The sequence below is a fragment of the Mus caroli genome, unplaced genomic scaffold (assembly GCF_978045245.1).
Source record: "Mus caroli unplaced genomic scaffold, Mus_caroli_1 scaffold_1, whole genome shotgun sequence".
Taxonomy (NCBI): Eukaryota; Metazoa; Chordata; class Mammalia; order Rodentia; family Muridae; genus Mus; species Mus caroli.
This window is the reverse complement of record NW_028227256.1, coordinates 2,188,131-2,215,089: the sequence shown is the minus strand read 5'-3', so window position 1 is coordinate 2,215,089 and position 26,959 is coordinate 2,188,131. Positions and strand designations below refer to the sequence as shown.

The following is a 26,959-nucleotide window of genomic DNA, read 5'->3' as shown; positions in this document are numbered from 1 at the left end:
TGAACAAAGATACCAATGAACATGCCAGACTGGACCGAGAAAAGGCCAGGAGGCCTCAACCCTATGAAAAGAACTATAAGTAAATGAGGAAAGCTGGGGGTGAGAGAGGTAGTCTTCCTCAGGGAAGAGCACACCAAGCAGCTGTCCAGTGCCAAATGGTCAGGCTGAAAAACATAAATACAAGTAACATTACATAGACTCGAGGAGTTACATTTAGGAAGATAGATAGATAGATAGATAGATAGATAGATAGATAGATAGATAGATAGATGTGGTCCTTTAAATCGAATGTCATGCATAGGCTTATATGTTTGAATGCTTGGCTCCAAGTTGATAGAACACTTGGGGAGGATTAGGAGGTGTGGCCTTGTTGAATACAGTGTGTCACTGAGGATGTGCTTTCAAGTTTCAAACACCAACACCAAGCTCAGTGTCTCTGCCTACAGACCAGAATCTAAAGCTCCCAGCTACTGCTCTAGCACAATGCTGGTTTCTTTCCCACCATGATGATCATGAACTAAACCTGTAAGCAAACCTCCAACTGAATGCTTTTTATAAAAGGTGTCTTGATCATGGTGCCTCTTCACAGCAATAGAAAAGCAACTAAGACAATATACAAATATAGATGCATGCAATAACAATTAATGAAAAACAGAGGCCATGAATTTGAACAGGGAGGGATATATGGAAGGTCTTGGAGAGAGAGGACAGGGGATGGAGAAGTATTGTTATTAAATTATAATCTCAACAAAATAGTAATATCTCAGAATATCTAAAATGTGACATAACCTAATGCTGCCAACAATGCAGAAAAACCTAGTCTTTTGCACATTGCTGTGAAGACATAAAACAATACAGCCAATCTAGAAAGATGTGCATGCATCTTCCTACACCTTCACTATTTGGCATGTATTCCAGAGAGATGGAAAACCACATTCATACATAGCGTGTACAGTTCTACAGCAGCTTTATTTGTAATATTCCCAAAATCCTTCAAAAATGAATGCAGGAACAGATTTTGGTACATCAGAACATCACATCTTCGAATATTGGAAGCAGCCAGAAGAAAGCAACTTTTATTTCTAAACCTTTAAGCAAAGGTTTATTACACGAAGTTTGTTGCATGATTGTAGAATTCTCTTCTCAGTACACAATCATTCTCTCCACAGAAAGACAATTTTGAACTTCTCCTCTGGTGACATGAGAACAGTAGCAATGTCTCAGTGACTTAAGCTGAAAGCAGGACACTGAAATATGGCCCTTACACCCAGTATTGGGAATATACAAATGCTTTATTTAAAACTACAAGATAAATTATCTGTAAGGATGGACAACAGCAGAAAACCATAATATATTGTCAATAGAAACCAGTAACTGATAGTTATAGTGATCAGCCAGCCAGCCTCCTCTTCAGTAATTTTTTTCAGGTGACTTCTCTGAAGTCATCAATGAGGAACCTGCCTTGAGCTTCCCCTTCACAGTTTATTGAGAAGGACAAAGCTCCTCTATTCTCAGAGCTAGAACATGCCACCACCCACACCTTCCACCTATTGTTACCTTCTCTTCCGTAGGAATGTATGACACGGCAATTTCTGCTGTAGTTAACAAGCAGGCCACCCAAGCAGCATCCAGTAAAGCAACTCTTACGACCTTGGTTGGTTCAATGATTCCTCTTTCCACCATGTTCACAAAATCTCCAAGGATAGCATCATAACCAAACGCCACAGAACTTTGCAGAATTTTCTCAACAACCAAAGGTCCTTCAACAACTGTGTTCTTAGCACTAATCATTGCAGGAATTTTGAGTGCTCTTTGAGTAAGTTCTATACCTATTTTTTATCTTTAATTTCAGGCTTTAATGAATCCAAGGCCGGAATGCACTAAAGCAGTGTGTGCATGCACACACACACACACACTATAGCAGTGCCTTCTTCAACAGCTGCTCTTGTAGCATTGAGAGTATACATAACTGTCTTTCTTCTCATTCACTTCAACATCACTTGACCCTCCAACCTTCAGCACAGCTGCTCCATCTGAAGCTTTAGTCAGTCATTCATACAGCTTTATGTTTTCATACTTATTACTTATGATGGATAACTGTTTGGTGGTTTCTTGAATATGGTTTTCAGTTAGAGTTTGTTACTTTTGCTTTCAAAAGCATGACATCATATTTGGAGACAACTTCTCCTAAGTCATGAGCTTGAACATCTTTAAGGTTTACATTCTATCCCTCTTCCTTAAATACAGCACCACCAGTAGCAACAGCCATGTCTTTAGTCTGGTTCTTTCTATTGCTCCCAAACACTGGACTTTTGGCTGCTACAGCCTGAGGACCAACTATTAGCCTATTTAAATCCATTGTACATAGAGCATCTAGGCTTCCAGTGAGCACTTAGAATTTAAAAACCAAATACACTGGACTGGACACTAGAAGATTTCTTTTCTTTGAACAGAGCATAGGCATCTTGGAATTCTCATTTTGACCTTCCATGTATTAATGAAATATTAGGAAATATACCTGATTTCATTCCTTCAGTAATTTCTAATTCATCATTCAGGGTTTTTCCATCCATCACTGTCATGATGCTCATTCTTCCAACCATTTTCATTGCATCACAAATGACGTTTCCAAAGTCTTTGTCTCCATTTGCTGAAACCATAGCAACTTGTATGTTTTCTTCACGGATTGTCACAGTCTTGGAAACTATTTTTAAGTTCAACAATTACAGAATCAAGAGCCATTATCACATCTCTCCAGATTTCCATTGGATTAGAACCTTTGCTGATCTTCTCAAAGCCGTCCTTGGCAATAGATCATGATAGAACAGTAGCAATGGTGGTACAATCACCAGCCTCTTCATTTGTGTTAATGGCAACACCTTGAACAAGTTTGGCTTCTTAATTTAAGTATTTATTCTTTAAGTTGTTTAACATGAAACAGTGACTTCATCTCCTGTTACTATAGAACTTCTCCAACTCTGCGAATTAATCACTATTCTTTACTTTCAGTGACAGCTACAACATTGGCTGAAAGGTCTACTCTCTGAAGAATTAAGGCTCAGGCATCTGCACTAAATTTTATATCTTTGGCATAGAGCTGCATGAGATAAAGAGCCAGTCCCCAGGACACTGGGTCAAAGGGTGGTTGGTAGTAAAAGTATTTCTGTGGAGCTGCAGTGGGAGTGAGTGCATGAGACCATCAGTAGCAAGTGATGACAGAAAGAAAGTGTTGATGTACAACTCTTGTAGATCTTAAGGCAATGCATAGTGACAAGAAACTAATCCCCAAATATCATACTGGATGATGTCACTTACATACTATAGGTAATACATATACCATATATGGAATAAAATCATAGAGATAGAGAATAGATTAGTTGTTGTCCAACATTAGAAATGAAGGGAAAGTTGGTTCCCGGATCCCTCAGAGACTAGTCTGCACAGGTGAGAGTGTGGACTACAAAAGCTACACAGCTTCTGGGACAGACCACATTTCAGGCTCCAGATATCTGGGCACCTTTCCTGCCAGAGGAGAGGTGTCCACCCCACATGGGAGGGCTTTGCCGGAGCACCTGGGGGAGCCATCTCTGATCCGGGAACTCTCAGAGACTAGTCTGCGCAAGTGAGAGTGCGGACTACAGAAGCGACACAGCTTCTGAGACAGGCAGAATTGACACAGCTTGTGGGCAGGCCCTATATCACGCCTTCATCTTCTGCCAGGAGGCAGGTCTGAACACCAGATATCTGTGCACCTTCCCTGCAAGAGGAGAGCTTGCCTGCAGAGAGTACTCTGACCACTGAAACTCAGGAGAGAGCTAGTCTCCCATGTCTGCTGATAGAGGCTAACAGAATCACAGGAGGAACAAGCTCCAACCAGAGACAACTATAACAACTAACTCCAGAGATTACCAGATGGCAAAAGGCAAACGTAAGAATCTTACTAACAGAAACCAAGACCACTCACCATCATCAGAACCCAGGAGTCCCACCTCAGCCAGTCCTGGATACCCCAACACACCCGAAAAGCTAGACCTGGATTTAAAAGCATATCTCATGATGATGGTAGAAGACATCAAGAAGTACTTTAATAACTCACTTAAGAAAATGCAGGAGAACACTGCTAAAGAGGAAGAAGTCCTTAAAGAAAAACAGGAAAACACAACCAAACAGGTGATGGAAATGAACAAAACCATACAAGACCTAAAAAGGGAAGTAGACACAATAAAGAAAAGCCAAAGTGAGACAACACTGGAGATAGAAACCCTAGGAAAGAAATCTGGAACCATAGATGCAAGCAGCAGAAACAGAATACACGATATGGGAGAGAGAATCTCAGGTGCAGAAGATTCCATAGAGAACATGGGCACAACAATCAAAGAAAATGGAAAATGCAAAAAGATCCTAACTCAAAACGTCCAGAAAATCCAGGACAAAATGAAAAGACCAAACCTACGGATAATAGGAGTAGATGAGAATGAAGATTTTCAACTTAAAGGGCCAGCAAATATCTTCAACAAAATTATAGAAGAAGACTTCCCAAACCTAAAGAAAGACATGCCCATGAATATACAAGAAGCCTACAGAACTCAAAATAGAGTGGACCAGAAAAGAAATTCCTCCTGACACATAATAATCAGAACAACAAATGCACTAAATAAAGATAGACTATTAAAAGCAGTAAGGGAAAAAGGACAAGTAACATATAAAGGCAGGTCTATTAGAATTACACCAGACCTTTCACCAGAGACTATGAAAGCCAGAGGATCCTGAACAGTTATTATACAGACACTAAGAGAACACACATATGCCAGCCCAGGCTACTATACCCAACAAAACTCTCAATTACCTTAGAGGGAGAAACCAAAGTATTCTATGACAAAACCAAATTCACACAATATCTTTCCACGAATCCAGCCCTTCAAAGGATAATAACAGAAAAAAAAAAAAAAAAAAAACAATACGGAGACGGAAATTACGCTCTAGAAAAAGCAAGAAAGTAAGTCTTCAACAAACCTAAAAGAAGACAGCCACAAGAACAGAATCCTAACTCTAACAACAAAAATGATAGGAAGCAACAATTACTTTTCCTTCATATCTCTTAATACCAATGGACTCAATTCCCCAATAAAAAGACATAGACTAATAGACTGGCTACACAAACAAGAACCAAGATTTTGCTGCTTACAGGAAACCCATCTCAGGGAAAAAGACAGACACTACCTCAGAATGAAAGGCTGTAAAACAATTTTCCAAGCAAATGGTAGGAAGAAACAAGCTGGAGTAGCCATTCTAATATCGAATAAAATTGACTTCCATCCGAAAGTTATCAACAAAGACAAGGAGGGGCACTTCGTACTTATCAAAGGTAAAATCTTCCAAGAGGAATGCTCAATTCTGAATGTCTATGCTCCAAATTCAAGGGCAGGCACATTCATTAAAGGAACTTTAGTAAAGTTCAAAGCACACATTACACCTCACACAATAATAGTGGGAGACTTCAACATCCCACTCTCATCAATGGACAGATCCAGGAAACAGAAACTAAACAGAGACACAGTGAAACTAACAGAAGTTATGAAACAAATGGATTTAACAGATATCTACAGAACATTTTATCCTAAAACAAAAGGATATACCTTCTTTTCAACACCTCATGTTACCTTCTCCAAAATTGACCAAGTGGTCACAAAATAGGCCTCAACAGATACAAAAATATTGAAATTGTCCCATGTATCCTATCAGATCTTCATGGACTAAGGCTAATCTTCAATAAAAACATAAATAATGCAAAACCAACATTCACGTGGAAAATGAACAACACTTTCCTCAATGATACCTTCGTCAAGGAAGAAATAAAGAAAAAAATTAAAGACTTCTTAGAGTTTAATGAAAATGAAGCTACAACATACCCAAAATTATGGGACACAATGAAAGCATTCCTGAGAGGAAAACTCATACCACTGAGTGCCTCCAAAAAGAAACTAGAGAGAGCATACACTAGCAGCTTGACAGAACACCTAGAAGCTCTAGAACAAAAGGAAGCAAATTCACCTGAGAGGAGTAGATGGCAGGAAATAATCAAACTCGGGTGAAATCAACCAAGTGGAAACAAGAAGAACTATTCAAAGAATCAACCAAGCGAGGAGCTGGTTCTTTGACAAAATCAACAAGATAGATAAACCCTTAGCCAGACTCACTAAAGGGTACAGGGACAGCATCCTAAGTAACAAAATCAGAAATGAAAAGGGAGACATAACAACAGATCCTGAAGAAATCCAAAACACCATCAGATCCTTCTACAAAAGGCTATACTCAAGAAAACTGGAAAACCTGGATGAAATGGAAAAATTTCTAGACAGATACATGGTACCAAAGTTAAATCAGGATCAGATTAATGACCTAAACAGTCCTATATCCCCTAAAGAAATAGAAGCAGTCATTAATAGTCTCCCCACCAAAAAAAAAAAAAAAAAAAAAAAAAAGCCCAGGACCAGATGGATTTAGTGCAGAATTCTATCAGACCTTCAAAGAAGATCTAATTCCAGTTCTTCTCAAACTATTCCACAAAATAGAAACAGAAGGTACTCTACCCAATTCATTCTATGAAGCCACAATTACTCTGGTACCTAAACCACAGAAAGACCCAATGAAGACAGAGAACTTCAGACCAATTTCCCTTATGAATATCTTTGCAAAAATACTCAATAAAATCCTCGCAATCCGAATCCAAGAACACATCAAAATGATCATCCATCATGACCAAGTAGGCTTCATCCCAGGGATACAGGGATGGTTTAATATACGGAAATCTATCAATGTAATCCACTATATAAATAAACTCAAAGATAAAAACCACATGATCATCTCCTTAGACGCAGAAAAAGCATTCGACAAGATCCAACACCCATTCATGATAAAAGTCTCAGAAAGATCAGGAATTCAAGGCCCATACCTAAACATGATAAAAGCAATCTACAGCAAACCAGTAGCCAACATCAAAGTAAATGGTGAGAAGCTGGAAGCAATCCCACTAAAATCAGGGACTGGACAAGGCTGCCCACTTTCTCCCTACCTATTCAACATAGTACTTGAAGTCCTAGCCAGGGCAATTCAACAACAAAAGGAAATCAAGGGGATACAAATTGGAAAGAAGAAGTCAACATATCACTATTTGCAGATGATATGATAGTATATAGAAGTGACCTTAAAATTCCACCAGAGAACTCTTAAACCTGATAAAAAGCTTCAGCGAAGTAGCTGGATATAAAATTAACTCAAACAAGTCAATGGCCTTTCTCTACACAAAGGAAAAACAGGCTGAGAAGAAATTAGGGAAACAACACCCTTCACAATAGTCACAATAATATAAAATACTTTGGCGTGACTCTAACTAAGGAAGTGAAAGGTCTGTACGATAAGAACTTCAAGTCTCTGAAGAAAGAAATCCAAGAAGATCTCAGAAGATGGAAAGATTTCCCATGCTCATGGATTGGCAATATCAATATAATGAAAATGGCTATCTTGCCAAAAACAATCTACAGATTCAATGCAGTCCCCATCAAAAGTCCAACTCAATTCTTCACTGAGTTAGCAAGGGCAATTTGCAAATTCATCTGGAATAACAAAAAACCTAGGATAACCAAAACTCTCCTCAATGATAAAAGAACCTCCTGTGGAATCACCATGCCTGACCTAAAGCTGTACTACAAAGCAATTGTGGTTAAAAACTGCATGGTACTGGTATAGCAAGAGACAAGTAGACCAATGGAATAGAATTGAAGACCCCGAAAGGTACCCACACACCTATGGTCAGTTGATCTTTGACAAGGGAGCTAAAATCATCCAGTGGAAAAAAGACAGCATTTTCAACAAATGGTGCTGGCACAACTAGCAGTTATCATGTAGAAGAATGTGAATTGATCCATTACTATCTCCTTGTACTAAGGTCAAATCTAAGTGGATCAAGGAACCCCACATAAAACCAGAGACAGGGAAACTTATAGAGGAGAAAGTGGGGGAAAGCCTCGAAGATATGGGCATAGGGAAAAAATTTCTGAATACAACAGCAATGGCTTGTGCTGTAAGATCGAGAATCGACAAATGGGACCTCATAAAATTGCAAAGCTTCTGTAAGGCAAAAGACACCATCAATAAGACAAAAAGGCCACCAACAGATTGGGAAAGGATCTTTACCTATTCTAAATTAGATAGGGGACTAGTATCCAATACATATAAAGAACTCAAGAAGGTGGACTCCAGAAAATCAAATAACCCCATTAAAAAATGGGGCTCAGAGCTAAACAAAGAATTCCCACCTGAAGAATACCAAATGGCGGAGGAGCACCTGAAAAAATGTTCAGCATTCTTAATCATCAGAGAAATGCAAATCAAAACAACCCTGAGATTCCAACTCACACCAGTCAGAATGGCCAAGATCAAAAATTCAGGTGAATGCAGATACTGGCGAGGATGTGGAGAAAAAGGAACACTCCTCCATTGTTGGTGGGATTGCAAGTTTGTACAACCACTCTGGAAATCAGTATGGCAGTTCCTCAGAAAATTAGACATAGTATTACCAGAGGATCTCACAATACCTCTCCTGGGCATATATCCAGAAGATGTTCCAACTGGTAAGAAGGACACATGCTCCACTATGTTCATAGCAGCCTTATTTATAATAGCCAGAAGCTGGAAAGTACCCAGATGTTCCTCAACAGAGGAATGGATACAGAAAATGTGGTACATTTACACAATGGAGTACTACTCAGCTATTAAAAAGAATGAATTTATGAAATTCCTAGGCAAATGGATGGACCTGGAGGGTATCATCCTGAGTGAGGTAACACAATCACAAAAGGACTTACATGATAGTACTCACTGATAAGTGGATATTAGCCCAGAAACTTAGAATACCCAAGATACAAGATACAATTTGCAAACACATGAAACTCAAGAAGAACAAAGACCAAAGTGTGGACACTTTGCCCCTTCTTAGAATTGGGAACAAAACACCCATGGAAGGAGTTACAGAGACAAAGTTTGGAGCTAAGACAAAAGGATGGACCATGTAGAGACTGCCACACTCGGGGGTCTATCCCATAATCAGCCTCCAAATGCTGACACCATTGCATACGCCAGCAAGATTTTGCTGAAAGGATCTTTATATAGTTGTCTCTTGTGAGGCTATGCCGGTACCTGGCAAATACAGAAGTGGATGCTCACAGTCAGCTATTGGATGGAACACAGGGCCCCCTAGGAGGAGCTAGAGAAAGTACCCAAGGAGCTAAAGTTTAAATTTATAGGAAATTGCTATAGGGGTCTGCAACCCTATAGGTGGAACAACAATATGAACTAACCATTACCCTGGAGCTCCTGTCTCTAGCTGCATATGTAGCAAAAGATGGCCTATTCGGCCATCATTGGGAATAGGGACCCCTTGGTCTTGCAAACTTTATATGTCTCAGTACAGGGGAACGTCAGGGTCTAGAAGTGGGAGTGGGTGGGTAGGGGAGTGGGTCGGGGAGTGTATGGGGGACTTTTGGGATAACATTTGAAATGTAAACGAAGAAAATACCTAATTTTAAAAATTTTGAAATAAAAAAAGAAATAGAAATTAAATTTTTTAAAAAATGAAATGAAGGGAAAGTGGTGGGTATAGTTAGAAAGAGGTGAATTGTTTAGTAGGGGACTTGCAGTGACACATCTTGATTGCAGTGACTGGCCCACAAACCTAGGCATTTGATAAAACCTCACATAGCTACATGCATACATTCACAAACATACAAGTGCATGTAATACATGGGAAATCTGAGTGACCACTATGAATTGTGCCAATGATGCTGGTTTTGATACTGAACTGTAGTTACGCAGTCTTCATAAGGGCTAAACTCAATGTCCACAATGAACTCTTTTCTTTTTAGCAATTTCCTGTAAATTTAAACTGATTGCGGAATAAATGTTAAAGCACTGCACTGGCAGGTTAGATTGATGTTGCTGACATGCTAATTGCTCCCATTTATTATCATGGCACTTCTGGTTGTTCCTTTCATTTGGATCCTTGCCCAGCTTCATTAAGTCAGTAGATTGAAGCTGTCAGACCAGGTTTAGACTTAAAAAACAAGTTTGGAAATACTGCTGGCTACATATGGGATGTTGAAAATCAGGTGAGTGGTGACATGAATCTGGGTTTTCTGAAAATCTTTGCACTAAACTGATAGTTGCCAAAAACAATTTAGAAAATAGACTGTGGCTGGGAATATGGGTTTGTGAGTAAAAGTACTTGATATAAAAGCATATACATAAAAGTGGAACATGGATCCATGTGCCTGTGACATCATCATTAGATGGCAGAGATAGGCAGATTCTAGGAACTCACTGGCCAGACAGCCTAGCTGAAACAGATGAGCTTCCTGTTCAGTGATAGACCTGTCTCAAGGGAATGAAGTAGAGAGTAATATCCTCCTCTGGCCTCCACATCACAGGTACCCACTCATTCATGGGCATTCATCACATGTATACTTACACAGCACGAACATATTCAACACAAATAAAAGGAAAAAAGCTATACACCTGTTATGTGACACTATTCCTGCAGAAATGCAAAACTAATATCTATTCATCACAGATAAGAAACAAAGCAAAGTAATGATATCACCAAAGTCCAATCTGATGGACCAATGAGTTTATTGGGCTACTTACAGAATTATAGATGAAGGGTTACTTACAGAAGCAGAAATAACTTATACACAGCAGCAGCAGCAAAAGTCCACTCCAACATAAGTGACAGCTCATGAGATCTGGACCCCCTCCAGATTACTGCAGGACTTTCAGACAGCTAAACATGGGGGTAAATTTTAGGTATTTTCTAAGACTTCTTTCTTCCAGAATCTTTTTTCTTTTTAATTTAGTGTATGAGTGCTCTGCTGCATATACATCTGCAGGTCAGAAGAGGACATCAGATCCTTTTATGGATGGTTATGAGCCAGCATGTGGTTACTGGGAATTGAATTAGAGACTTCTGAAAGAGAATCCAGTGGTCTTAGACACTGAGACATATCATAGGCCCTTCTTCCAGAATATTAAAGGGGGCTTCCTTCAGAACTTCCAGGGTCCTTTTCTTTTCTCTTTTCTTTGCATTTTTCTTTTTCCCTCCTCCTCCTTCTTTTCCTCCTCTTCTCCTATTTCTCCTCCTCCTCTTCCTCCTCCTCCTTTTCCTTCTCTTCCTCTTTTTCTTTTTGAAGGTCTTACTGTGGAGCCCAGAGTAGCCATAAACTCATTAAAAATCTGCCTCCTTACTACTATAATCAAAAGTGTGGGATAGCATTCCTGACCAACTGCCAAGATCTTAGAGCCTCAGAGAAAAATGCTAAACAACTGTGAAGTCAGCACTTAGTTGGAGGCAGGAGTTCAAGACAAGCCTTAGCTACTGTGAGTCTCAAGGTTCTGTTTTAGTTACTGTGCCTATGAGATCCATAAAGCAAAAAATATCTCTAACTTGCCCAAAGGCAAAACTTCCTGAAATGTTGGAGGCTACTGTTTTATGGGATATAATAAGCCATGTTTTCATTCTCCTATACAAGCTTTTCTAACTCAACGGTAAGGTTGTGCTTGATCACATGTAGGCTGGAAGTACATAGGCAAGAACTACGTTGGGATGTGTGCTTGTCCCTGATTGAACCTGATGGGAAATGCATGGTCTAATGGGGTTTCCTTTTTAAGCTTCTGCAAAACGTGACCTGTGGCCATTTTCTGGGAACCCAGGATTAAGCCCGGCCAGAGTTTATCAGGATTAAGCGCAGCCAGAGTTTATCATCCTATCAATATCTAATTAAAACTTGCTTCAAATTTGGCTCAAAATTGAGGTAGTAGTCTTATTCTTACATGAGAGGATGAACACTACATAACAAATTCAAAACCCTGTCTCAAAAGAAGAAAAATAAAGTGTTGTCTTATATTTTTAAACAGAGCATTCCTTTTTCTGTGTTTTTTATTGGATATTTTCTTTATTTACATTTCAAATGTTTTCCTCTTCCTATGTCTCCCCTTCAGAAACCTTCTATCCCATCCTCCTTCCCCCTGCCTCTATGAGTGTGCTCACACACCCACTCCTGTCTTCCTGACCTGTCATTCCCCAACACTGGATTATCAAACACTCTCAGGCCCAAGGGCCTTTCCTTCCACTGATGTCTAACAAGGCCATTCTCTGCTACATATGTGGCCAGCACCAAGGGTCTCTCCATGTGTATTCCTTGGTTGGTGATCCAGTGCCCAGGAGCTCTGTGCAGGGGAGTCTGGCCTGTTGACACTGTTGCTCCCTCCATGGGATTGCAACCCCCCTCAGCTCCTTCAGTTCCTTCTCCAACTCCTCCATAGAGAACCCCCAAGCTCAGTCCAATGGTTGGCTGCAAGTATCAACCTCTGGATTTGTCAGGCTCTGGCAGAGCCTCTCAGGAGACAACCATATCAGGCTTCCATCAGCAAACACTTCCCATCATCCACAATAGCATACTGGTTTGGTGGCTGTAAATGGGATGGATCACCAGGTGTGGCATTCTCTGGACTGCCTTTCATTCAGTCTCTGCTCCACACTTTGTCTCCATATTTCCTCCTGTAAGTATTTGAGTATTTTATTCACCCTTCTAAGAAGGGCTGAAGCATCCACATTTTGGTTTTGCTTCTTCTTGAGCTTCATATGGTCTGTGAATTGAATCTTGGGTATTCTGAACTTTTAGGCTAATATCCACTTACAGTGAGTGCATACCCTATATGTTCTTTTATGACTGAGTTACCTCACTCAGGATGATATTTTCAAGTTCCAACCATTTGCCTGCGAATTTCATGAAGTCATTGTTTTTAATAGCTGAGTAGTAGTCCGTTGTGTAAGTGTACCATATTTTCTGTATCCATTTCCCTGATGAGGGACATCTGAGTAGTTTGCAGCTTCTGGCTATTATAAATAAGGCTGCTATGAACATAGTGGAGCATGTGTCCTTGTTACATGTTGGAGCATCTTCTGGGTATATTCCCAGAAGTGGTATAGCTGGTCTTCAGGTAATACTATGTCCAATTTTCTGAGGAACTGCCAGACTGATTTCCAGAGGGGTTGTACCAGCTTGCAATCCCACCAGCAATGGAGGAGTGTTCCTCTTTCTCCACATCCTTGCCAGCATCTGCTGTCACCTGAGTTTCTGATGTTAACCATTCTGACTGGTAGGGCGTGGAGTCTTAGGGTTGTTTTGATTTGCATTTCCCTGGTGACTAAGGACATTGAACATTTCTTTAGGTGCTTCTTAGTCATTTGAGTTTCCTGGGTTGAGAATTCTCTGTTTAACTCTGTACCTCATTTTTAATAGGGTTATTTGGTTCTCTGGAACCTAACTTCTTGAGTTTTTTGTTGGTTTTTTTTTTTGCTTGTTTGTTTGTTGTTGTTTTTTTTTTTTGTATATATTGGATATTAGACCTCTATCAGATGTAGGTTTAGTAAAGATCTTTTCCCAATCTGTTGGTTGCCATTTGTTCTATTGACAGTGTCCTTTGCTTTATGGAAGCTTTGCAATTTTATGAGGTCCCATTTGTCAACTCGTGATCTTAGAACGTAAGCCATTTTTGTTCTGTTCAGGAACTTTTCCCCTGTGCCTATGTGTTCTAGACTTTTCCTACCTTCTCTTTTATTAGATTCAGTGTATCTCATTTTATATGGAGGTCCTTGATCCACTTGGACTTGAGCTTTGTATAGGGAGATAAGAACGCATCAGTTAGCCGGGCGGTGGTGGTGCACACCTTTAATCCCAGCACTTGGGTGGCAGAGGCAGGCAGATTCCTGAGTTCGAGGCCAGCCTGGTCTACAAAGTGAATTCCAGGACAGCCGGGGCTATACAGAGAAACCATGTCTCGAAAAACCAAAAAAAAAAAAAAAAAAAAAAAAAGGAATGCATCAGTTTGCATTCTTCTACATGTTGACCACCAGTTAAACCAGCACCATTAGTTGAAAATGCTGTCTTTTTTTCCACTGCATGGCTTTAGCTTCTTTGTCAAAGATCAAGTGATCATACATGTTTGGTTTCAATTCTGGGTCTTCAGTTCTGTTCCATTGATCAATCTGCCTGTCACTTACAAATTACTATGCAGTTTTTATCACTATTCTTTGTGATACAACTTGAGGTCAGGGATGGTGAGTCCCCCAGAAGTTCTTTTATTGTTGGGAATAGTTTTCGCTCTCCTGGGTTGGTTGGTTGTTTGCTTGTTTGTTTTTTGTTATTCCAAATGAATTTGAGAATTGCACTTTCTAACTCTATGAAGAATTGAGTTGGAATTTCTGATGGGGATTGCACTGAATCTGTAGATTGCTTTCTGTAACATGACCATTTTTACTATATTAATCCTGCCAACCCATGAGCATGGGAGGTCATTCCATCTTCTGAGGTCTTCTTCGATTTCTCTCTTAAGACACTTGAAGTTCCTGTCATACAGATATTTCACTTGTTTGGTTAGAATCACACCAAGATATTCTATATTGTTTGTGACTATTGTGAGAGATGTCGGTTCCCTAATTTCTTTCTCAGCCCATTTATTCTTTGAGTATAGGAAGGCTACTGATTTGTTTGAGTTAATTTTATATCCAGCCACTTTGCTAAAGTTGTTTATCAGCTGCAGGAGTTCTCTGGTGGAGTTTTTGGGGTCACTTTGGGGTATATTATCATATCATCTGCAAGTAGTGATATTTTGACTTTCTCCTTTCCAATTTGTATCACTTTGACCTCCTTTTGTTGTCTAATTGCTCTAGCTAGAACTTCAAGTACTACATTGAATAGATAGGAAGAGAAAAGGCAGCCTTGTATAATCCCTGATTTTACTGGGATTGCTTCAAGTTTCTCTCCATTTAGTTTGATGTTGGTTACTAGTTTGCTGTAAATTGCTTTTACTATGTTTAGAGGTATGGGCCTTGAATTCCTGATCTTTCCAAGACTTTTAACATAAAGGGATGTTGAATTTTGTCATATGCTTTCTCAATATCTAATGGAATGGTCATGTGGGTTTCTTTTTTTTTTTTTTTAGTTTGTTTATGTAGTGGATTACATTGATAGATTTACATATATTTCACTGTGGTATTTGGTATCTGTCTAGAAAATTGTCCATTTATTTTCCAGTTTTGTTGAGTATAGGCTTTTTGTAGTAGGATCTGATGATTTTTTTTTAATTTCCTCAGTTTCTGTTGTTATATCTCCCTTTTCATTTCTGATTTTGTTAATTTGGATACTGTCTCTGTTCTCTCTGGTTGGTCTGGCTAAGAGTTTATCTATCTTGTTGATTTTATCAAAGAACCAACTCCTGGTTTTGTTGATCCTTTGTATAGTTCTTTTTGTTTCTATTTGGTTGATTTCAGCCCTGAGTTTGATTATTTCCTGCAGTCTAATCCTCTTGGGCATATTTCCTTCTTTTTGTTCTAGAGCTTTCAGGTGTGCTGTTAACCTACTAGGGTAAGCTCTCTCCAGTTGCCTTTTGGAGGCACTCAGAGCTATGAGTTTTCCTCTTAGCACTGCTTTCATTGTGTCCCATAAATTTGGGTATGCCATGCCTTCATTTTCATTAAATTCTACAGTCTTTAATTTCTTTCTTTATTTCTTCCAAGTTATCATTGAGTCGAGCATTGATCAGCTTTCATGTATATGTGGGCTTTCTCTTGTTTTTGTTGGTATTGATGACCAGCCTTAGTCCATGGTGGGTGATCTAATAGGATGCATGGGATTATTTCAATCTTCTTGTATCTGTTGAGACCTGTTTTGTGACCAACTATATGGTAAATTTTGGAGAAGGTACCATGACATGCTGAAAAGAAGGTATATTCTTTTTATTTAGAATGAAATGTTCTACAGATATCTGTTAAATCCATTTGGTCCATAACTTCTGTTAGTTTCGCTATATGTGTGTTTAGTTTGTGTTTCCATGATCTGTCCATTGCTGAGAGTGGGGTGTTGAAGTTTCCCACTATTATTGTGTGAGGTTCAGTGTGTGCTTCCTGGTTTAGAAATGTTTCTTAGATGAATGCCAGTGCCCTTGCACTTGGAGCATATATGTTCAGGATTGAGAGTTCTTCTTGGTAGGTTTTTCCTTTGACCAGTATAAAGTACCCTTCCTTATCTTTTTTGATAATTTTTGGTTGGAAGTTGATCTTATTTGATATTAGAATGGCTATTCTAGCTTGTTTCTTGGGGTCATTTGCTTAGAAAACTGTTTTCTAACCCTTTACTCTGAGGTAGTGTCTGTCTTTGTCACTGAGGTGCATTTCCTGTGTGCAGCAAAATGCTGAGTCCTGTTTATATATCCAGTGTGTTAGTCTATGTCTTTTTATTGGGGAATTGAGTTCATTGATGTTAAGAGATATTAATGAATAGTGATTGTTGTCTCCTGTTATTTTTGATGTTATATTCATGTTGCTGTGGCTATCTTGTTTTGGATTTGTTAAAAGAAGATTAATTTTCTCCTTTTTCTGGGGTGTAGTTTCCCTTCTTGTGTTGATGTTTTTCATCTATTATCTTTTGTAGGGCTGGAGTTGTGGAAAGATACTGTGTAAATTTGGTTTTGTCATGGAATATCTAGGTTTCTCCCTCTATGGTAATTTGAGAGTTTTACCTGGGCTGGCATTGTGTTCTCTTAGGGTCTGTATAACATCTGCCCAGGATCTTCTAGCTTTCATAGTCTCTGTTGAGAAATCTGGTGTAATTCTGATAGGTCTGCCTTTATATGTTACTTGACTATTTTCCCTTAGTGCTTTTAATATTCTTTCTTTGTTTTGTGCATTTGATGTTTTGACTATTATGTGACAGGAAGAATCTCTTTTCTGGTCCAATCTATTTGAAGTTCTCTAATCTTCTTGTATGCTTATGGGCACCTCTTTCTTTAGGTTAGGGAAATTTTCTTCTATAATTTTGTTGAAGAGATTTACTGGCCCTTTAAGTTGGGAATCTTCACTCTCTTCTATACTTGGTATCCTTAGGTTTGGTATTCTCATTGTGTCCTGGATTTCCTGGATGTTTTGGGTTAAGAGCTTTTTACATGTTATATTTTCTTTGACTGTTGTGTCAATGTTTTCTATGGTATCTTCTGCACCTGATATTCTGTCTTCTATCTCATGTAGTCTGTTGGTGATGCTTGCATCTGTGACTCCTGATCTCTTTCCTAGGTTTTCTATCTCCCCCTCCTGATCTCTTTCCTAGGTTTTCTATCTCCAGGGTTGTTATCCTTCATGATTGCATTATTGTGTCTATTTCCATTTTTAGATCCTGGATGGTTTTGTTTAGTTCCTTCACCTGTTTGGTTGTGTTTTCCTGTGATTCTTTAAGGGATTTTTGTGTTTCCTTTTTAAGGGAGTCTACCTGTTTACCTATGTTCTCCTGTATTTCTTTAAGGGAGTTATTCATGTCCTACTTAAAGTCCTCTCTAATCATCATGAGATGTGATTTTAAATTAGAGTCTTGCTTTTCTGGTGTGTTGGAGTATCCAGGGCTCACTGTGATGGAAGAACTGGGTTCTGATGATGCCAAGAAGGCTTGGTTTCTGTTGCTTATGTTCTTGCCCTTGCCTCTCACCTTCAGGTTATCTCCAGTGTTAGCTGGTCTTGCTGTCTCTGACTGTGGCTTGTCCCTCCTGCAAGCCTGTGAGTCAGTACTCCCAGGTGATCAGTTCTCTCTGGGAAGAATTTGAGTATGGAGAGCTGTGGCCCAGAGTCAGTTCTGGGCTGCAGATGGAAACCAGAAGGTTCTTGACCCCAGCTGTTCTTTGGTTCCTGTCTCCTGATGTCTCTTGGCAGGTCCCTCTTGGGCCAGTAATTTGAACAGAAGTGGAGGTCTTACTTGTGTTCACAGCTGTGTCCACACTCCTGGGAGACCAGCTATCTTCTGGCAATATTTGGATATGAAGAGCTATGGCACAGGATCAGCTCCAGGCATTGTGGCACAGGCTTAGGAAACCACTTTCTATTATTCTATAAAGAAACATAATTCAAATCAAACTTCAGTTACTCCGGAGTTTATTTTAAAATTTTCCACAGAATAGTTTATTTCTGGGAATATACCAGGCTGGCTTCAAATCCTCCATTTCACTCCATTTCATTAACTCCATTTCTTGAACTCCTGATTTTCCTCCCTCCTTTTCCCAAGTGCTGTGATGCTAGATATATGCCACATTCTAGCCATGGGATAATTTGTGTAGCAACTTTATTAAAATGATGAGGAGAACAATTTTTAAGGTGAAGCAAATATGTTGTCAAAGTATACATATAATGGAACCCAAATCATAGGCAATACCATTGGTTTAATTTGGCTTTGCTTATATAGCAAACCATGTTTTTCCATAAAATATATTTTGCTTATATAATTTTTTAATTTGCAACAGTTAAGATTTTCAGGATTTATTTTCAAGTGACAGATCTATCTAAGGATATTTATTCAAAATAAAGCTGCAAACAAACTAAAATCATACATGTATAATATGGACATATTTTTAGTTACTTATTTAAAATGCATATGGATAGCATAGCAAGATGGGGCACACTTTCTTTTTTGTTGTTTTTGTTTTTTGGTTTTTTCGAGACAGGGTTTCTCTGTGTAGTCCTGGCTGTCCTGGAACTTGTCATCTGGGAAGCAGAGGCAAGTGGGTCTCTGGGCTTTTATGGCCACCCTGGTTTAAAAATACAAGCTTTAAGCCAGTGAGAACTACAGAATGAGACCTTGTCAAACCAAACAAACAAACAAACAAAACAAAAAACAAACAAACAAACAAACAAAAAACCTCATATGACTAGGAGATAAAAATGATGATGAACAAGACTGCAAAAGGCTGATGGCTCTAGTCCTGAATTCATGAGTATGTGAATGGTGCTCAAAAGATACCAAAAAAAGCAACTTCTTTATCTCCATATTCTCAGCTCAGACCCTCAGGAGGGAAAACCTGGCCCAGATGGAAGTAGTTACTAGTCCCAGTTCAATTATTCCTTCCCGTTCTACACATTTTGAGATTCTTACAATTGTCTTGTTCATATCATACTAAGTCCTTGCTTAGATACTTGGTATCTTTATTTTGATTCTATTGTTCATAAGCTTCATAATCATAACTAAAAGAAAAATTCCTTGTCTAACCTGTATTTGGTAAAGAATGTGTGGATAGGTCCTCTCCCAACTAAGGTCTAGAGTCATAGACCATCCATTCCTTACCTTATAGAACATAGGTGGGTTATGGGGTTTTTATGCTTTTTTGTTCTCTTATTACAGGTAGATCCAGTAGGATACATTAAACACACAGGTACATAGATATATGTATAACAATGTGAAGCTATTTTCAGCCCTTCTTCAGACCCTCACTCCATTCTACTCAAACCTAAACTGCACCTTTTAGAAAAAGTATGAAATTGGTATCAAATACATGATCATTTCATTCAAGCAATATCTTATTTCACTGGTCAAATTTTACTTAACTACTTTTATACAACTTCATAGTCTTCACACATTATTGATAATGTCTGCCACTTTTTCTCTCAAAAGATAAAGTTTGGTGATTCTGTGGCCCCTCTCTACTTTGGAAGGTCCTCATCTTCTAAGCAGTCTCCACCAAAAGCCAAGTTACAACTCTGCCTGTCTCGTCCATCAGAAATGAGCTGTTGCACATTTTCAACAAATATTGCTGGTCTAACTGGCTGTCAATATTTAGAAAACTGAAAGTAGACCCATATTTGTCACCTTGTACAAAGCTCCAGTCCAAGTAGATCAAGGACCTCAACATAAAACCAGATACACTGAATCTAATAGAAGAGAAAGTGGAAAAGAGCCTTGAACTCATTGGCACAGGGGTGCCAATTTCCTAAATAGAACTCTAATGGCTCATGCTCAAAGATCAAGAATTGATAAATGGGACCTCATGAAACTGGAAAGCTTCTGTAAGGCAAAGGACATAGTCAATAAGACAAATTCGCAACCTACAGATTGGGAAAATAATCTTCACTAACCCCACATCTGATAGAGGGCTAATATCCAAAATATATAAAGAACTCAAGAAGTTAATCACCAAAAAACCAAACAACCCAATCAAAAAAATAGTGTATAGAACTAAAGCAAGAATTCACAACTGAGGAATCTTGAATCACTGAGAAGCACCTAAAGAAATGTTCACAGTCCTTAGTGATCATAGAAATGCAAATCAAAACAACCCTGAGATTCCACCTTACACCAATCAGAATGGCTAAGATCAAAACCTCAGGTGACAACAGGAGAGGATGTGGAGAAAGAGGAACATGCCTTCATTGCTGGTGGGATTGCAAACTGGTACAACCACTCTGGAAATCAATTTGAAGGCTCCTCAGAAAATTGGAGGTAGATCTACGTGAAGGCCCAGCTATACCACTCTTGGGAATATACCCAAAAGATGCCCCACCATGCCATAGGGGCACATGTTCCACTATCTTCATAGCAGCCTTATTCATGATAGTCAAAAGCTGGAAACAACCTAGATGTCCCACAACAGAAGAATGGATACAGAAAATGCGGTTCATTTACACAATGGAATACTACTCAGCTATTAAGAACAAGGACATCCTGAGTTTTGCAAGCAAATGGGTGGAAATGGAAAATATCATCCTGAGTGAGGTAACTCAGACCCAAAAGGACATGCATGGTATGTACTCAATAATAAATGGATATTAGCCAAAAAAAAAAAAAGTACGTAATACCCAAGATACAACCCACAGAACTCAAAAAGGTCAACAAGCTAAAGTGCTTAAGTGAGGACAACTCAGTCTTACTTGGAAGAAGAAAGCATTTACAAGTGGGGAAAGAGGGAGGGATCTAAGAGGGAAAGTGAACGAAGAAGGGAGCAGGTTCAGGGGAGAAAGGAACCTGATTTGGTATTGGGGGAGGGAAAAGGACTGAAGCCCTGAAAGCCATCAGAAAGAGTGGAAACAAGAAACCTCGGGAAGTAGGAGGTTTGGGGGACCCTCCAGAATGCACCAGAGACCTGGGAGGTGAGAGACTCCCAGGACTCAAAGGGAGGGACCTTAGATGAAATGCCTGACAGTAGGGAGAGGGAATTTATAGAGCTCACCTCCAGCAGGAAGACAGGACATCAATTGAGGGATAGGGTTGCTGTCCCACAGTCACATCTCTGATCCATAATTGTTCCTGTCTGAAAGAATTACAGAGATGGAAATGGAGAGGAACCTGAAAAAAAGAAGGTCCAGTGAAAGCTCCAAAGTGAAATCCAGCTCAAGGGGAGGTGCCAAGGCCTGACACTATTACTGAGGCTATGGAACACTCACTAGCATGACTGCCCTCTGAAAGACCCAACAAGCAGCTAAAAAGTCAGATGCAGATACTTGCACCCAACCATTGGACAGAAACAGCTGACCTCTGTTGTTGAATTAGGGAAGGTTGAAAGAAGCTGAGAAGAAGGGTGATTCTGTAGAAGGACCAGCTGTCTCAATTAATCTGGACCCCCCAAGATCTCTCAAACACTGGACCACCAAACAGGCAGCATACACCAGCTGATATGAGGCTCCCAACACATATAGAGTAGAGGACTTCCAGGTCTGTGTGTCATTCAAAGATGATGATCCTAGCCCTCAAGAGACCGGAGGCCCCAAGGAGTTTAGAGGCAGGTGGGGTGAGGGGTGAGGACATCCATGTGAAGACAAGGGTGCAGAGGAGATATGGGATGTGGAACAGTCAGAGGGTGAATCAGGATGAGGGGGAATAAAACATGGAGTATAAAAATAAATTAATTTTTAAAAAGAAATGAGCTGTTTTAATATATGAAATCATAAGGGAGATTAAAATATGGATGCTTTGTGGTGTTAGGAAATTGGGGGTGGGGTGGAGACCACACTACATTTTCAAATTCCTTCTCCCCAAATCAAGATCCAACCTCAGTTGTTGCTTTTTGGCACACAGTTCTGAGCATCATGCCAGTGCAATAATGGCTTCCAGGAGCCAGAGCCACTTCAGCCCTATTCTAGAGTTAAGGGGGGAAATGATAAATGGCAGTGGCTGGTGGAAGTTCAGGTATCCTGTGATTCCCAGCTAGTAAAACCCCAAATTTCATAGTCACTCACTAAAGTGTGATTACTTGAGAATGGCTTTTTATTAAGCACCTATGAAGTTGTATAATAAGCATCCTCTTAATACAAACTGCAGCAAAGAAGTAAGACTACATGGAGAATAATGTTTTTGAAAGTGCAAAGACTATTTTTTATTCAGTTCAAGGTTGGGTTCAATTCCCTGACTCTTGGTTTTATCATCTATAAAATTAAGGCAATAAGAACACCCATATCTAAATTTTAATATGCTGTTTGGAAAAAGAATCAAATGAGGTAAGGATGTCAATATGTGGGAACTGGGGTGTGGCTCAGTTGCATAATGTTTGCCTAGCATGCCCATGGCCTTGGGTTAAATCACTAGCATTGGAGGGAAAACAACATAGTAAACTATAAAGACAGAGACTCTTCAAATGGGATATTTTGATATTTGTAAGGAACCTGTGTCAATATGCCCAGGTTCCCATGAATTGTCAGGAACTTCTGGAAGCTGGTGTGGTTTGTAGGCAGTTTCTATCAGGAAGTTGTTGACTTTGCTATCACCATCTACAAGTGGCTCTCATGCTTAGTAGGCACACAGTAGGAACCAAATCAATATTAATTGATCAATATATTAGTAGATAAAAAATGTTTCACTGCTTTTTCACCATCACAAGACACAGTTTTGTTGTTTCTTAAGTTCTTTAAAATTTTTCAAAATCTTCTTTTAGGTACTCATGTACCCTAGAAGAAACTGATGTAAGTTATGAATCCTGAGTAGCTCTCAACATGTATCATTTCAAATCAATGTAGTCTCCAACTTCACAAAGAAAAACAACCCTTTCAAAATGCTAAGAATAGCAGTCTAATTCAGTCACATCCACCTCAAAGAAATCAACGACTGCTTACAAATTTTTCTAGCAGCCAGGCCAGAAGAGGAAGAAAACCAGAGAATAATGAGCCTCAGCATGGCCAAGTAATGCTTAACAAAGCTCACTTCATTAGAAACTACTGGAAAAGCTACAAAGCCCAGACAACCTTTTTGAGCCCTGCTGCAAATTGCCCACTTTGCAGACAATGTCTTCCCTTGTCCTTGCCATCTTGTTTGTTGATTTTCTGGATCCACAGAACTAAGTGGGGAGGTCCAGTCTGAGACCATGGGGAGACAGAGACATTCCCTTTGGCATCAGGACTTTTGTGAATATCCTTCATGATAAACCTTTCAGTCATGAGGCTTGCTCATGCAACTGTGACAGCAACCATGATTGTACTATCCATCCAAATCTCTAATATGCTTTGATTGAGAAAAAGATGAACTATAATGCTTTTTTAAAATTACAGGCATGATGGAGTATGCCTATAATCCAGTACTCTTGATCCTAAGGCAGAGGACAGTGAATAAAAAACTCTTCACTTTTGACCTTTCCTTTTTTTTTGTTCTCTCTCTCTCTCTCTCTCTCTCTCTCTCTCTCTCTCTCTCTCTCTCTCTCTCTCTCTCTCGTGTGTGTGTGTGTGTGTGTGTGTGTGTGTGTGATTATTCAGAGGGCTAGTAAGATGACTCAATTAATGAAGTACTTGCTATACAAACATGAGAAAGCTGAGCTTACATCCCAACTCCCATGTAAAGAAAAGACAAATTAGGCCCTCTTGGACCATTCCTGTAATCATAGCATTGAGGAAGTGGAGACAGGAGATCCCTAGGACTCACTGGTCAGTCAATCTAGCCAATTGGTGAATTCCAGATTCAGTGAGAGATTCTGTCCCAAAAATATGTTAGAGAAGTAACTGTGGAGGGAACTCAGTGCATATACACAAACACATAGAAGTGTCAAACATTTTTAGCATATTGGAACCTTATCTGCTCATTATTCTGACCAACAATTATCAATTCCATATCATACCATTTCTAAGTTCAAACAATTAATGAGCATATATCCATTGTTCGTGCTGCTATTATTTAAGTTCTTAAGACAATAGACTTAATAAGGCAAAATCCTGGCACTGTCAGAGCTCACAGAGATCAAATACACAGCAGTAAATGCTGTGATAAGAGAAAGCCCAGCAGACAGATGAAGAGAACTTTCCTGAAGTAAATAACCTAAACTGGGCCTTGAAGAACAAATCAGAGCTAGCCCAGAGAAAGAGGAAGAAGGCAGACTGATAAAGGTCCAGGAGAGGGAACAGATGATCATTTCTCAGGACTGAGAACAAATGAAACTTAAAAACTGAAGTAGTACTGGAGCTTTTGTATTCAAAGGAGCAGTGAAAAAAACAATGGATCCATCTCCAAGTCAACACAGCTCTTGGGTGCCATATGAATTTATGTAACTTCATCCTAGAAAGAAAAAGGAGTTGGGAGTCGCAGAATGGGAATGGTGAGGGTAGACAGCAATGCTTTTAGGGCAGAAACAGGGGCAAAAAGGGAGGCTGCAGTGATTTCATTAAGAGTCCTGCAGAAGTGCCAGCAGCTGTGCACATGCCTGAGGAGAAAGATTGGCTTTGGGAATTCTGTTTTACTTCTCTAATGCAAGGCCTAGGCTTTGGATTATGAGTGCAGAGTCAAAGAGAGAGCTCTGGATAGGAAATGAGTGCCATGCTAAACTCCAAAGTAAGCTGGTTAGAAGTGCTACAAGTCACGCCCACTGAGAACCTTGTAGTGCAGAAGAAGCAGAAGCTGAGGTGTCTGACTTGGAGGAGTTTCAGTTGCTGTGTGGAGAGGAAAGGGTTCATGCTAATTTAAAAATCTCAGATCACATTCAACCAATGAAGGAAATCAGAGTACAAACCAGGAGTGCGATAGTCCAGGCGAGAAAGTTACAGGATGCTGTGCATATAAAGCCAAATTAGAGTCTTATTTAATCAGTCACTGAGAGGAAGCTCTTGCCCCAAAGAAATTTTCAGCAGCAAAGCTCATAGGTAGTGTTTATAAAGATAAAACAACCACAATAATCAAAAAGACTGTTTTGGTTTGGTTTGGTTTGGTTTGGTTTTTTACTTGAATGTTTTTGTGGGGGTCTATACATTCAGGTGATTTTTTTTTTTTGCTATATATCTGGACGATGAAAATTTTCAAATATATTGCCAAGATGGACATAACTGATCGGGGGTAAGGGGCTAAAAAGCACCTGAGCAAACATAAGATAGAGAGATTCCCCTATGCTTCTAGATTGGTACAATTAATACAGTGAAAAGGGCCATCCTATCAAAAGCAATCTACAGATTCAATGCACTCCCTATCAAATCTCAACACAGTTCTTCACATAAATTAAAAATAAAAATCTTCAACATCATGTGAAAACACAAAACCAGGATAGCTAAAGCAATCTTGAATAATAAAAGAATTGCTGGAGGTATCACCACCCCAGATTTCAACTTCTATGACAGAGCCGTAGTAATAAAAATAGTATGGTACTGCCACTAAAACAGACATGTTGTTGATTAATGGACTTGAATTAAATAATAATTCAACACACCAATGATCATTTGATTTTTGCCAAAGAAGCCACAACAAAGACAACATCTTTAACAAATGGTGATATTCAAATTGTATAATTACATGTAGAAGAATGCAAATAGAACCATATTTATTACCCAGCACAAAACTCAACTCCGAATGAAACAAGGACCTCAACATGAGGCCAGATACCTGAATGTGATAAAAGAGAAGCTGTGATGGCCCAATATACTATGATCTGTTTACCTCAGACTGTAGAGGGGGGAGGGAGGGAGGGAGGAAGGAAAAGAAGGAGGAAGTTGAGATTGGACTAAAAGAACCTGGATTGACCTTATCCAGGTTACTAAGTTAGGAGGGACAATCTGGCTAATTGCTGCCATTATAATTACTGCACCTTGTGGATGTATTATTACTCAGTAAGTTCTAACATTGTGGAAAGACTCAAACATTCATCTATGTTTCCTGTGTACAACACTTCTTCACTTATTTCCAGCCCATTTAACACTTTGGATCAGGTCATGAATACCTCAAAAAATTATTACAATAACCTCCTATCTGATGCCTTTTTTCCCAAGTATGTCTGTCTCTAGGTAGCATTAGAGGAGAAAAGACATCTTTCTAAAATACAGCCATGATCTTATTGCCCTCCTGATTAGTTGTATCAATGGCTCATTTGTAGCTGGACACCCTTCAGGCTCTGTAGGTTGACACAGTGTGCTTCTGTCTCCTTCACTTTCCCATCTGAAATTTCTGGAGGAATGGCTTTCAATATTCTTTTGTTATGATGACACATTTATACCTCCTTCCTCCCAGAGTTCTACTTTGAGCTCAAATCTCTCTTGGGGCAAACTTCTTGACATTTCATTTTGAGTGACTCATCGGCATCTCTAAAACCTGTCTTTCTTAATTTCTTCATTTCAGCAAGCCACCCAACTGTGCAAGAGAGGGCAGAAACTCTAGAAATCAACTTTAATTCCCATTGGCCAGCCTGCTCATTTAATTCACCCAAAGTTCTACTAAGTCCACCTTGAAAAGTTGCATTACATCTACTTTTTTACATTTTCACTACTCTTGCCTGCTTGAATCGCCATTGCTCACCTAGGCCAGTACTAAGCCTCCTTTTTTCTCTAAGCACCTATGCTTCATCCCCCCAGTTCAAAATATCAGTCAGATCATGGCATTTGCTTCTTCTCAGCTTTTTAGTGACTCACTGCATTTTAAATAAATCTAAAATCTTTATAAGTGATCCACTTACCTGTTTGTTCTATAAAGATTCTTCCTACCCTCTAATTGAGCATACTGCCATAAAATATGCTCATTTCCTTTCTTACTTTGAATTCCAAGCCTTTGAGGGAAAAATAGAAGACATAAATAGTGTTGAAACAATGACTAAGTAGGCTATACTGGTATATGTTTATAATACTACCTTTTGGAAGACAGAGGCTTCAGGG

The 26,959-nt window shown here is 39.3% G+C and overlaps 1 protein-coding gene and 1 pseudogene across 1 annotated transcript in view; one reads left to right on the top strand and one right to left on the bottom strand.

Moving 5' to 3' along the window:
- The window catches only part of Rgs20 (regulator of G protein signaling 20), a 154,671-nt gene that overhangs the window by 3,595 nt on the left and 124,117 nt on the right, over positions 1–26,959 (top strand). The window lies entirely within an intron of this gene.
- Positions 817–26,599, bottom strand: LOC147005993 (60 kDa heat shock protein, mitochondrial pseudogene; annotated as a pseudogene).